We start from the raw sequence: 11,945 nt of genomic DNA on the forward strand, positions 1-11,945 counted from the left end.
GTGAGGCCTGGTATAAGGTCCTAGCCAATCATTGCGTTTCTCCGCGACCCCGCACCCACCCTTTGTTGCAGTTCCGACCTTGGGTCCTCGCCGGTCAGCGTATCCATTGGATACCATCCGACCTCGACTACTATCAGGTTCCACGACCATGATACCTTCGCCGGTCGCTGCAACCCATCATAGACCACATTACCATGGGGAATTAGAATGGGATCCCCACCCTCCGGTTGTTCTCACAAGACACAACTACTACGGTAAGCGCATCCGTTGATGTACGAGAGGGAGAAACACAAATGACTACTCCGTCCCACTCCAGATCTTATGGTTAACACGGGTCTTACAGCACAAGAATCACTGGACGACATTTGTTGTTAATCCTAGATGGATACAAGCCCATTGCAATGGAACCTCCACCATACTCATACCATGGTTCCATTGCCCACCACATAGTCAATATTCATAGTTATGAAAATAGCATTTTTGATTTTCATGCAAGAGTGATAAGTATAGTAATTTGCAAGTAATTTGATAAAAATACTCAAAGTGACATGAGCAAGCGATGAACTTGCCTTTATTGACTGCAAGATTATGTAGGCAAGATCTTCGATACGTAATAACTCCAAGTTCTGAAATAGCATCATCGTCCGGTAAGAACGATATTTAAAAGATTGGCAAATATGCTATAATGCATACGTATGAGATGCAATCGCTCTAAGCGTGACCTAACCCTGATGATTTAGGATTAGCGAGTTGAAATGATTTGATTAGGGTGTGTTACACTTCTAGAGTGATTCCACAAGCAAGGTTCTTATTAGGGTTTGGTTGTCTTAGTATCATAAACAAGTGAGATGATAAAACATAGTAATCAATTTAGCACACGAGGAAAAGTAGTTGGCATAATGTGAACATGTAAAGAACAGTTGTTGGTTTTAGTACTATATGATAGGGTTAATGATTACTTATCATATACTTCAAAAGAATAACTTTTGAAGAACATGTTCTTTAATGAAGAACAAGTACGATAATTATGGTTGTGGGGTTCTATGGTTTACTATGGTTTCCAAGTAGCTTAAGGATTAGATGGATCACAACAAAGTGGGATTCATCAGCATCTATAGCTTGTATGGCTTTAGTTAAGCATAAGCATCTTAAGAAATTAATTATATATGGTTGCTATCAAGGTTGGTTATCTTACTGGTGATAGCTGGCTATTGTCAGCAGGTCCTATTAGGCAGGGTTGATGATGATTCTTTATTTTCTTCAAAAGAATAACTTTTGAAGAACATAATTCTTAAGTAATAAGAAGTATTTCAATTAAGGCTGAGGTTGTCTAGGGTTTGCTATTGGATCCACTAAGTAAAGAATAATTAGTTCTTAAATAGTATGATTCATAAATATGGAGTACTTGTAGGGTTTAGTGGAATATGGTTATGTAATGCAAAATATTTGGCATAGTTACTATTAGAGTTCATCACAATGGTGTGATGTTAGATAAGGATAACTAAGGGTGTTGGTTTTGGTAATAGGAACTAGGGTTTAGACTTGGTTGACCCTACTTGATCATCTAGGTTTTATTAGGATGAGAACATGAAGTACTAATTTATTAGTGATAGGCTCCTATATTTTATGTGGACATAGATATGCATTTAGTGGCTAATTATGGATCTATGAATGAAAATAAAGTAATATGATCACATGTTATAACCTAGGGTTTAGGGTTAGAAGAAAATTAGGGTTCACATAAAATAATAGGGTTAGGGTTTTAGTTCACAATGGAATTAGGGTTTTAGGGTTTCACATGAAATGATGAAGTTATAATTTTATTTAATATGGATTAGGTTTTCCTATTTGTGATGCAATTATTAAGGTAATAACTTGATGATCAAGTTTAAGTTACTAATAACTTTGGATTAATATAACAATAATGGATTAAGTATTTTATTATTTTTAAAAGATTATTAATTAAGATAATTATTATTTAGGGTTTAAATCCCTCTAATAAGGATTTACTAAGATAATAATAAAATAAAATTAGTTTTATTGTTTTATTTATTTACTTACTATTTTTATTTATTTTAGGAAGTTTTCCTAATTATTGAATTTTAATTAAATTTAGGATAAAAGAAAAGCTTAAATAATAAGTGTTAAACAATTAATTTTTTATTTAAAATAAAAAAATTCAAATTATATTTTTATTGTGTAGAGTTTATTTTATGAGTATTTTGATATCTCATTTATATTTTTTCTGAATTAAAATGAATTTTATAAATTCATGTAAAGTTTCAGCAATTTATGGGATTTAAATTAAATAAGGAAAACAGTTTGTACCGTGGCAGACCCTAGCTCTAGACACTGACCCATGGGACCAGTGCCACGTTGGCTGCCACACAAGCGGTGACTGGTCAAAGTTGACCGGGGCGTTTGACCTCACCGACGCTTAAACGCCGGCGGTCAATTGAGGACGGCGCCGCCGATTTACGGCCTCCTCGGACGCGAAACTAATACCTACTGAATCCCCTCGTCACGCTGAACACCGTGGTGGTGGTGGTTCTCTGAATGGATCATCGGAGCATCGCCGGCAAAACATGCCCGCGGCGGAGCAACTCCGGCGAGATCTCGAATCGCATGCTACGGTTGATGAAAATGCACAAATAAGAGGTCTCTGAGCGCGCACACTCACCCTGATGTTGATAGGATGCTCGACGAGGAGGATTGGTGATGGTGGCGAGCTCGATTTCGCGAATTCCGACGATTACCGGAGAAAGGGAACAGACGATTGTCGGCGTCTGGGATCTCCTCTTCTCGATTCCTTCCAAATGGTTGATCACCATGCTCGGGTGCATCTCCTGGACCGCTTAACGAGCTCTGGGGCTGCCAGAATCAATGGCTACTGGATGTTGGCCGGTGACACGTCGTAGAAGAAAGCGAGAGATTGAGGTAGGTAGAGAGAGCTTGGGATGGCGGAGATGAACAAGGGGTGCATGACGATGCTCCTGACGGTTTTATAGCACTGGAGGTAGTCGACAACGCTCTCCCGCCGGCGACAGTAGTCACGATGCCGCGGTGATGTCGGCACAAGATTTGGGCACGAATCTTGGCGGTAATGGATAAGGTGGACGCGAAAGAGGTGATGTGCACCTCTGGCTTGGTCGCTGGCGTCCGTGCTCGCCCTTATCGACGATGGTGAGGTGGCCGGCGAAGTCACTCACGTCGCCTCGGTGTCGTTCATGTGGGGAAGGAGAAAGAAGACGACGTCCCCACGAATCGGTATGCTGGGCTGGTCCTGGGCTGCGGCTTTGGCCAGTGTTGGGCTACTCCACGGGCTGCAAGGTGTTCTCCATTTTTTTCTAGTTTCTTTTTCTTTCTTATTTTATGTTTTGAATTCTCTCGTTTAAATTCATATTTGACTTCAAATTTTAATTGCAGGTTTCTTACTATGTTAATTCTATTAAGTTGTAGAGAAATGATTATTACACCATTTTTCTATTTGGAACAAGCATTTTATATTTTATTATATTACATACTTTTGGGCTTATTCAAAATATCAATTAAGCATGAATATAGGTGTTCTTTTTAAGTTCCCTTTTCATTTGGAATCCAACTCCCTTTTGAATGATTACAGATGATAATTTCTACTCCAAGTATTTTAGAAGTTGTCATTAGGAATTGATTTCTTATTTGAGAAGTTGATGACTTACATATAATTTTATGTGAGCACCAATTTATTAGGGTCTTATAATTTCTATTATAACCTCTTTTTAAGGTTAACACTATCATTATCTTTGGAAAATATCTAGGATAGGTATTGTTTTCATTATGGTTTGGTCTTGGTTACAAAGATGAGTGGTTGATCACCACACATGGATTTTAATTATAGGATTTAGCACTAAGTTCATGTTATGTTCCATAATTAAACATAAGATTTAATTGTAGTGCAATTCTAGGTTTCTATTCATTTTTACCTATTGACACATGAGTTAAAACTCAAATGTGGCCTAGGTTTTAATTTTGATCACCTAAGTGATGCACAAACTAGGGTTGAGGTATAGGCCTAGGTTACAGATATGAATTGGCACCATATAGAATTGGCTAGGGTTTAGTCTCCCCTATTAATGATAAGATGGTCACTTTCCTAATATTTCATGTTCTCACACCTAGTTGCTTAAAGACTTAAGAATTGGTTTTATCCCTTACATGTTGACTATTATTTATTTTTTTAATCTAGCTTTGAAATCTAAAGTGGCTATGGTGCTCAACATGGTTGCCTTTGGGTATAAGGATGAATGGTTATTCACACCACATCAAATATAGGGTTTGGCTCTAAGGTTTCTTATGTTCCTTAATTAAGGAATAAGTGGAATGTAGATGTGATATGATTCTAGTTATGGTCACCAAGTGATTCACAAGTTAGGATTGGAATATAAATCTAGGGTTGCTTACTAGTGTTCTCCTTATGATCTCATGTGATGGATGATATCTGTTCAACCTACCAAGGTTTAACTGGTAATTATATATCTCCAAAGCAGGGTCATGGGTTAGACATGATCAACTTGTTCTTAATGTCTTCTACCTCAAGTTCTTAGGGTTTATGATCATTACTCAATTTATAATGATCAAACATTTGGCTTTCTAAGGTATCTTTCATGAACTAGCTAGCTAGGTTTCTCACTTCCAAGATCAAGTATTGTCTTGATCAACTAGGGTATAATACTTCTTTTATACTTTCTTGGATGGACATGGCTATGGTTGTCTCAATAGATTATATCCCAGGGAAATGCCTGAGATAATAACTTAGAGTTCTTTTCAAGGAATGGTGATATAATCATCTGGATATAAGGAATAGTTCTCTCCCTAAAATTCAAGTGTTGGCTCAACTAACTTGAGTGTAACACCATAACTTGAGCTCTCTTATATATGAATGGGTTATTCTATAGTTTATGGTGACTCACAAGATCTCATTGGTATGAAAAGTTTAATTATCCACCTGGATAACTTAGTTGAATTAGTCTCTACTTTACTTCATCAATTTATGGATATGGTCTTATTCCATTTGATATTTGGTTATCTCACCACTCCAAGATGAAATGGTTTATCTCCTAATACTTTAGTTCCAAGGTTGTCCTTGATTCTTAAATAGGTAAAGCTAAGATTGACATCAATGGTTTCTCTCACTTGGGAATGATTTGAATAATATCTGAATGTTATGCTCCAAAGATAATAATGTGATCATCAATATCTATGGTTAACATAAATGGGTTCTCTCTCTAGGAAAGGTATTGAATGATATTCTAGGGTTCTTCTTAAAGATGATGGTGCGAGCATATGGATATATATTCAATGGTTTTGGCTCAAGTGTTGACATTGCTTGTCTAATAGATTTAGAACTCTCTCTCTTCTCTAGATTTTGGTATATGAGAATTTGGATAGAGAAGAATATTCTAAATGGAAACTAAGGAACATTTCTAGAGTTGAGCTCCTTGTCATAGTCCAAGAATGAAGTGGAATGAATATCATGAGGTTCATGGTAGGAATATTTATTTGTTTAAGACATGGAAAAGATAAGTTAAGAATAGTTTCTCCATTTTATTGTTATTTTATTTGTAGTTGAATAGATGTTCATATGTTATGACAAGGAATACCATATTATGATCTTTTATAAGATCAAGTCATTGATCCTTGATTAATGTGTTATTGTCTTGGTTTTAGTTCCACTTGATCAATCCCTTTAGATCAAATCATCTCTACAGAAAATAAGTTTTAACAAAGGTCACATTGAGGTTTATAACGCTTGACTTGATGAGCTACTTCAATTCCACCAAGTCAAGTGAAACTTCAGTTACTGTGACATGTTTTACTTGAAAGCGCGAAAATTCCCCGGATTTTCTATGCATGAATGCAATGCACACATCTGTTTCCTCTATTTTTGTAACCCCAATTTCTGGGATATTACACAGGCTCACCGAATATCATATAACATAGGATTGGAATTGTACACATAAAAGTCATTCTATGTGCAAAGGCCCTACCTGATCATATTCTCGCGATCATGGCATCATTGACGTGGCTAGCACTTTTGCGATCTTAGGTCATCCCCAACCGCGTCCCACAAAGTGTTTCCAATGGGATTTGGGGCACGTCGAACAAAAAAATGTTTCCAGTCGCGTGCCCCAAAGCTTCTTTTTGTCCGGCGCGGTCCAATACGGTGTCCGGCGCTCCGAGCCCGTCCCTGCTACACAGTGGACGTTCCGGGCGCGTTGGACACAATGAAATGCGAGTAGAGGAGACACGGGCCCGACGCGTCAGCGGCCCGAGCCCGTCCCCCTCTCCCGTCAAATCGCGTCTCTCCCGCCGCGCATTTCTGCCCTCCCAACACATTTCACCTCCTATCCCGCCGATTCACTTTTCCCCCTCCCGCCGTTGCCGCCGCTACCTCTCCCCATCCATGGCGCCGCTGACAGGCCGAGGCAGCGGCAGCAAACCCAGCCCCAGAGCAAGAGCCGGCAGACGCGTCTACGACAGCATCTGCTAGTACACCTGCGTTGGCCTCTGCCTCGGCGTCGGCGATGGAGCATGCACACCGGGCAGATTACGACGAGTTCGTCGTGATCGATGGGCCTATGTCGACTCAGGATGCGCCGTCGGCGTCGCCCAACCCCTTCCCCTTCTTCTAATTTTTACGTCAGCATGTAATATGATCGCGCGACGACTTCGCCGGGAACGATCTCTTTTAAATGCAAACTATTTGAATTTCTGTTTGGGGACGGTGTATGGGGGACGTGACTGGAAGCGACGTCCCCAAACGCGGTACGAACAAAACACGTCCCCCAAACGCTGGATCTGATGCCGTTTGGAGGACGCGGTGGAGATGCTCTTATAGGTTTTGTCGTACAGGCCTACCTCAACTGCCTACACATAGAGCTGGGCATGCTCTCACTCGCATTTACAACGCGGCAAATCTTTGGATTCACCCAGTTTCAAAGTTTCATTCAGTTTCGTTCTGTTTTAGAAAACTAAGTGATTTTGTCACATTTATAGTTTTTCTTTGAAATTCACATTCATAGTTTTTGTGCAGTTGTTTCTTTCTGGAATTCTATTATCACTATGAGAGACCGTTCATATCAGTTGTTGCTAATTTGTATATATCTAGACACATGCCTTTTTTTTGACACAAAGACGTTTTTTTGACACAAATCTAGACACATGCCTTAAAAACGGTTTTTAAGAACCAAGTTAGTGTTGTGTTATTTTCTCGTTTGTTCTTGCAAGCCTTATTTATTTCCACGTGGACAATGCCACATCCCCCCTTCCCTTCCGTCTGAGTCAATTTTTCTACCGTCCGTCATACATCAATAGTCACACTAATTTTACTTTAAAAAATATAATCACACTAATTATTTTTTAAACGAGATGAATCACACCAATTATTGTTTTTGTGCAGCATGTGATGTTTAATGGTCAATCATATGCTGGTTTTGCTTCAGCCTATTTTTCTAGAGGTGGTTGATGTCAGGTCTTTTTTATATGCAATTGCACATACGTTTGCAATAGCGTATGTGTGCGTCTTGCGCATATGTCTGTAATTGGAGATTTTTTTAAATAATACGAATATTTTATTTAAGTGCAGTAATAGCGCGCGTTTTCAAAAAATTTGAAAAGTGTGACCCGGTCGGTCAGCAGCTGACCGATCGGCCTCTAGTAGACCGACTGGGAGTCGGCTGGCAGGCCCTGTCCGGTCACATAACTAATTGGTCAGCTACCGACCAATTGGTCAGCTACCGACCAATTGGGCAGCTATAGACCGATCGGCCTCCTAATTTCCCATGGTCTGCATGATTGCCATTAATTTTCCACCGCCGATTTCCCACCATATTTGTCTCCTGTATTCCTCCCGTCCTTCCCGCCACGATCTCCCGCTAATTTTATCCCCCCACGTTCTCCCGCCAGTCCTTCCCGCCACGTTTTCCCGCCAATTTTATGCCGCCACTATCTCTCGCTAAATTTTCCCGCCGGATTTTTGCCTATAAAAGCAGGCATCGCTACTCTGGATTGCACAAGTGTTTCTATCTCTCTTTTTTTCTGTTTGCTCACCCTTAGCCATCATGAGTGTGCCGTGCTCTGACCAGGAGTTTAGGCCGGTGAAGGCGAAGGCTGCAAGTTTGCCCCCGGGTGTGACTGCGGAGCGGTGTTGGTGCGGCCGTCTTGCTAAGGTTAAGCAGGTGGAGGATTTCTCCGACTGGTTCGGCATGAAATTTTTCATGTGTGCGAGCTATGAGCATGATCCACCTCGTAGTTCAGCTTCGTCGTCCACCAGGCCGCCGGTATGTTTGGACATAATTTTATGTTGACATTAATTTATTTATGAATGTGATTTAATGTTATTGTTTGTGTTGCAGTCTCCCCCGCCCCTATGCAAATGGTTTCACTGGATAGACACGGAGCAGCCGGATTGGGCGCGTCAGGAGGTTGAGGAGAAACAGCGGCGTGCGTGGGCAACGTTCTTTGAGGAGGAGCGTTGGGAAAAGGTTCGTGCTAATGAAAAAGCAGAGCGAGAGAGGCGGATACGAAACTTAGGGCGGAACAAGCTCGTAATCGCGAGGTGAATCAGAAGAGGATGGATGATGAGGCCGCACGTAGGTTTGCGAGAGGAAGAGGTGCGCAGGGAGGCTCATGAAGCGGAAAGGAAGAGACTAAGGGAAAGAGCTGCTGAGGCGCAAGCGGCAGAAGAACGCGGCGACAAGTCCGGAAAATGGCCACGGTGGACGCAGGGAAAGTAGTGTGATGTGTCGTACTGGCTATGTATCTTAATTTCAGTTTTAATTTGTCATTGCATCTTAAATTCCGTTGTAGTGATAAGCCGTATTTAAATTTCAGCTCTATTGTATCTTAATTTTCTACGCTGTTATAATAAAGTACTATTGATTTAGCACGAAATGAAATATGTGAGCGGGAGATAAGTGGCGGGAAATCAAGCGTACATAAATATGTCATACATAAGTGTCTCATACAGGAGTAATGCATACATAAATGTCTCATACATAGGTGATACATCAGCCGGGGGGACGGCGTAGTCTGGGCTGTCGTGGGGGTGGCGTACCACGGGGTGTCCAACCGAACCTGTCCGGGGGCCTGACGTTGCGAGCAGGGATCCAGGACCCGGACTCGGGGTCGTACTGCGTCTCCTGTGTGGGGAGTGGTGGAGGAGTCTGCATACCGACATAGTTCTGCTGTGTGCTGTAATACTCCATGTGCTCAGTGTCCTGATCACTAGCTCCCCATGAAGGATTAGACGCAGTGTGCTGTGTGTATCCTGTGGCACGAAACATAAGTGATGTCAAATTAAATGGAGTATAATTTATACGGAATAGAACAGCTAGAATAGTACATACCCTGCGAGTATCCTCCTCCTCCCATGAAAGGAGCCTGCTGCTGCTGCCACTCGTCGAAAGCAGCTTGCTGCTGATAGTAGTGAAAGTCGTCGAAGGAAGGAGTGTGCTGCTACTGCTGCCACGACGAACCTCCTGCCTGCTCAGGAGGTGGTGGTCTGGGTGTCGCCGTCGGCGTGAGGCGAGGCCGTGATCCATGCTGCTGCCCGTGAAAGTCGTCGAACGAAGGAGTGTGCTGCTGCTGCCACGACGAACCTCCTGGCCGGTCAGGAGGTGGTGGTCTGGGTGTCGCCGTCGGTGTGACACGAGGTCGTGGATCGTGTCGTGTGGAGGGACGCGGTGGAAGGAGGTGGCGCTGAACGACGTCGGAACTACGGCTACACGTGATAGCCGAGTAGATCCCGCGTAGCTTCTCCTCGAGACGCCTCAACCAGGACACCTGCTGGTCGCGCGGCTGCAGAAGAGGTCCACTGGACACTTGACGTGTGTACCGAGCGACTTCATCATGTAAGTCTGAAGTCATCTGGCCCTGCAAAAACATGGTAGATCATGGTAGCATATAAACTGTAGAACCCAATATATATAAACGACAAATATGTTGGTGGAAAAGAAAAGTATTACGTACCGCGTGCTGTCGACTACCGGCTGTGGACTGAGTCGGGTACATATCGTACATAGACGCTAGTGGCGCCTCAGCTGGATCTATCGGCGGGATGAGGCGCACTCGCGCTGCTGCAGTGTACCTCTGCAGATATGCCTCAAACTCCTGTGGATCAAACTGCTCATCGTGTCGCCAGAGGTGTGTTGTCGCAGTCAGCCACTCATCAACATACGAGCCAACGCGCTGAAGCCACCATGTCGAGGAGTGGCTCGTACCCTTCCTGTTGTACCTGCAGAAAATTATTGTGTCACTAAGCCGAACCATGATGAACAATCTTAACCGTAGCGACGCTCTGAACTTACTTGTGGACGTAGGGAGGGAGAGGTGCTATCGGTGGAGGAGGATCGACCAACTGGCGAGAACCGAACTGTCTCATGATCCTTTGCTGGGCCATTACCTCCACGGACACATCGAAGATGATCTTCGACTGTGTCATCCAGTACGCACAATCTCTATAGCAGAGGATTGAGATCCCGCTCGGGTATCTTGCATGCACTGCTGCCGCTGTATAGGGCTCCCAGATCACCGCCCTATCATCGAGCACGTCAAACTGCTCAGTGAACGCAGGGTAGCAGTTCCTGACCTGATCGCGAGCAAATCGTCTCTGCGGACAGAAAAAGAACTATAGTCGGTACACACATAGTAGTATAAATTACAAAAGAAATATAGTAATTACATGTACCTCGCGACGTGTCCAAAGTATACCGAACGTAGGCATGTCGATGTGGTCCGCATCATCAAACCCGTTTGCCTCGAAAGGGCGTTCAGCATCTATGTCTGGTCGACCAATTGGGAACCTCTCCCACGACCATAGCTGCAACAATAGTGGGCAGCCAAGAAGGCCAGACTTGGCGGAGACAAGTGTACAAGCATTGCACAAACCTCGGTACGTGGCTGCTAGAACCGCGGAACCCCAACTCCGCGGTATGATGTCGTCGGCGGTTGTAGCCTCTGCTATCTCCTGCGCAATGGGGATGTAGCGCCTGCTGATGGTGGTCTGATGGTTCTCTGTGAACATCACCTTCCCAAGCAGCCACATAAGGTATGCCTCGAGACTCCTAGTGATTTGTGCCTCACTCATCGGTGCTGTGAACTGTGAAACCTACAACGAAAAAAAAAAAGATGTTAGCTATAACAACACATTAACAATAAATAATTTTCAATAACAATGCTTACCTCGAAGTTGAGTAACCAGTCACACTTTGGACCATGGTCCTCACAGAGAAAATCAGGCTGACCCACACGAATTCCCTGAAAACGTGCAGGCATTTGTTCATCCCAGTCCACTGGTTCTGCCAGCGGGCCTATGGCCCGACCAGCCAACGGTAGGCCCAGTAAGTAAGACACGTCCTGCAGAGTAGGGGCCATCTCTCCCCAACAAAAGTGGAACGTGTGAGTCTCGGGCCTCCACCGATCCACTAGAGCGGTCAGCAGGTGAGTGGTCGTACTGAAGGCGCTTGATTGGCGTGCCCCTCGCTCACCGATGACCTCTGACATAGTGGCCTCAACCAACCGAGCGAAAGGTAGAAGTCCAGCCCACTTCAACCTACAAATTCATATAAGAATCCAATGAGTATGTGTGAGTACTTCAAATTAAATATATCAAATATAATCCCACATACCTCTGAACCCAACCGGGGTGTATCTGCCAATTCTGATTAGCTCCGCGTGTCACCAGTGTGGGAAGGCTATTAGGACTTGCCTCTAGCTTCGCCGCACGGTGCGCCTTCTCAACGTCCCTACTGAGCAACGATCTTCCTGCCATTTCTGTAAACAACAAAACATATTTGCAAAATTCACATGACATAATACGAATATATATTTAAGTAACATACAGGACCACAATAAAATTGCAAAGTAGTTCCATACTTATTACAAATTCATTGTTCACTACATAAATT

This window comes from Lolium rigidum, chromosome 6 (genome assembly GCF_022539505.1).
Source record: "Lolium rigidum isolate FL_2022 chromosome 6, APGP_CSIRO_Lrig_0.1, whole genome shotgun sequence".
Classification (NCBI taxonomy): domain Eukaryota; kingdom Viridiplantae; phylum Streptophyta; class Magnoliopsida; order Poales; family Poaceae; genus Lolium; species Lolium rigidum.